Source organism: Myotis nattereri (assembly GCF_964212035.1).
Source record: "Myotis nattereri genome assembly, chromosome: 1".
NCBI lineage: Eukaryota > Metazoa > Chordata > Mammalia > Chiroptera > Vespertilionidae > Myotis > Myotis nattereri.
Genome location: NC_138075.1, coordinates 103,480,698 through 103,483,437, shown reverse-complemented (window position 1 = coordinate 103,483,437; position 2,740 = coordinate 103,480,698). Strand labels below are relative to the sequence as shown.

Sequence of the window (2,740 nt, the reverse complement as noted above, 5' to 3'; positions counted from 1 at the left end):
AGGTTAAGTGACTTGTCCAAGGTTACACAGCTAGTAACTGTAGAAGCAGGATTTGAACTCTGACAGACTGTTGCTTGAGTCCATGCTCATCATCATGTACCTTCTGGCTTTGCACTAAGAACATGCCCAGATTTCCCAGATAGCTGCTTTTGCTAGTCCATCTTCTTCGAATTTGTGTTACTGCCTGAAACAATGTTTTGAGGGTATTTTGTTGGTTTTTTTCATTAACATCTTTTATTAAGTTTTTAACCATACCAGTGAGAATCAAAATTGTCAATTTTTCCAATAAGTTTCTATTTATCAAATTCTGTATTTCTCAAGGGCTTTTGAAACATGTAGAAAATAAGTAAAAAAATACCCAATGAATGAAACATACCAAATGTCAGTAATAAATGAGAAACATTCCTTTGGGGAAATGGCTGTTAAATGCAGTCTGTATATGCAAAGTAAAGCAAAGAAATTCAGTCTTTTTTTTTCCATTCTTTAAAATCAATTTTTCCTAACATATCATTCTACAAAATTGGAAGTGAAGGACTAAAAGGTGAGGAGAGGGAAGAAGAGGGGAGAGAACACACACCATTAACACAAAAAGTGAAATTGTACAAGCTTAAAGGTGTTTATAAGAGACCAGGGTCACATTGCAAGATACAAGATGGTGGTTGAAGAAATTCACCATTCTGCAGGAACAGGGGTTTGCACTGCTGTGTGAAGACCAGTGAAGACCAATTCACCATCTTGGAGCAATTCCCTTCCCACTCCAAATCCTGGTTTTGGCACCATGCCCCCCAGCGAGGGCCTCTCATTCCATGACCCAGCTCACCTGGAGGGCCTGTATATCCTTCAGTCTTGTTTTCTCAACTGAACAATGCCACTACAGAGAGGCATTGTGTTAAAAGTTACAATCCCTGATGAGTATAGAGTGTGTGTATGGTTATCTCGTCGGTCCACCTTCCCTGGCAGCTAAAGTCTTCTTCTCTTCCACATTCTGATGGGCCTCACCTCTGAACATGATGAGCCTGTTGCTAAGGACCTCTTGGACAAGTCCAGAATCATCAAACACACGAAACCAAAACTGGGTAATTCCAACTGCTGTTAATGCAAAGCTCTGCCACATTCCCATAATTTTGAAAGAAATATTTAAGCTCTGATTTGTCCACTTCATGAGGCAGATTGCCAATGAGGAGTCGGTGGCTGTCAGGGTGTCTCACAATTCTTCAGGGTTCAACCCCTCTGGAAAGGAATATTTATTTTGTTGTTCAGAACTTTTTGATCCCTCTGCTATGGAACCTGAGATTCAGGCTTAGTTCAGGGCAAGGCTGTGAAGTTGGTACTTGAACAACATGAGGTGGTATCACAGTAACTGGAACAGCTCTGTTGGGTGGAAGGTTCTTACTGGTCACAGATGCCCAGGAACATGTCCCCTGCTCTGTCTGAGTGATGTCTTCAGGTGCTGGAGAAGAATTCTTCTGAGCATCCTCAGGAGCAGTTACCTCCAATGCTGGCTCACACTTTTCCTCTTGGATTTCAAATTCAGGTTTTTGCTTCAGTTCTGGTTCAGGAGCAGACTCTAGTTCAGCAACAGGTTCCTCTAAATGTTCTTCCAAGTCATTGCTGAGCGTCTGATCACAGAAAGTTCCAGAATAATCAGGTACCATCTCAGGTGTCTGCTGTCTTTCTTCAGGTTTCTCTGCTTCTCCCTCAGATTCCTCGTGAGGCTCAGTGACAAAGCCACCAAAGACCTCATCTTGGTATCTGAAGACACCGCTATGAACATAGAACTTGTTTGCAATAGAGTCCTCAGGAGCAAGGACAAATGTCTGCATGAATCTCCTCAAAGCCTATTTGTTATTAAACAGCAACCCCATCACATGGACCACATCATTCAGAGGGGCATGAGCATCAACATGGTGAACCTTAGTGTGGCAATTAATGAGGTTTTGTGACATCACTTCCCTATGGATTTCTTTCCATAGATCGCATATGCTGGCTTTCCATTTGAATCCAATCCCTTATGGACATAAGAAGAGTTTCTTTCCATACAATCTGTATAGCATGTCTGGCACCTTGTTTAGTAGTGTGTAATACTATCACACAAATTCCCACCCTACCTGCAGGGGACCAGGCTTCTCCATAACCACTGCTTTGGTCAATTCAATCTGGGCAGCAAGTGGGAGAGGAACAAGCTTTGCTCCACAGTGCTGAGGAAGGAAAAACAAAACAAAACAAAAAACCCTCATGCAACTGCATCCCTGGAACAATGTTTTTCTAATTGTCCTTAGCAAATCTCTTGGATAATGATACTCAGCTTTTAGTATTTCAAACAATTCCTCAAAATTCTCATTTAAAATGCAGATTTTCATGCTTGATGCCTGAAAGAGGAAGATCCAGAGGCTCTAAGTGGAGCCCAGAAATCTATCATTCTAATAAGTACTCCCAGTGACTATCCTTCAGGTGGCCTCTGTACCTCCTTATCCTGGGTACTCATTTCACTCAGAGCAACTCCATCCACATTGTGTCTGTTGCATTATTGGACTTCTGTCCAAGATTTCCTTCAGGTGAGGATTCTTCGACCATGACAGGTCATAAAACTACTGGTCCTAGTGCTCTTTTGGGGAACATTATAATAAGTCATTTAATAAAAAATGTTTTTATTGATTTCAGAAAGATAAAGGAAGAAGGTGAGAGATATAGAAACATCAATGATAGAGAGAGAATCATTGATTGGCTGCCTCCTACAAGC

General features: G+C 41.5%; 1 pseudogene across 1 annotated transcript; it reads right to left on the bottom strand.

Moving 5' to 3' along the window:
- Window positions 1-727: 727 nt before the first annotated feature.
- On the bottom strand, window positions 728-2,147 carry LOC308528118 (ras GTPase-activating protein-binding protein 1-like; annotated as a pseudogene). Its single transcript has 2 exons — window positions 949-2,147; window positions 728-853 (listed from the first exon to the last, which is right to left on the bottom strand). The product of its transcript is annotated as a ras GTPase-activating protein-binding protein 1-like (transcript).
- Window positions 2,148-2,740: the final 593 nt, after the last annotated feature.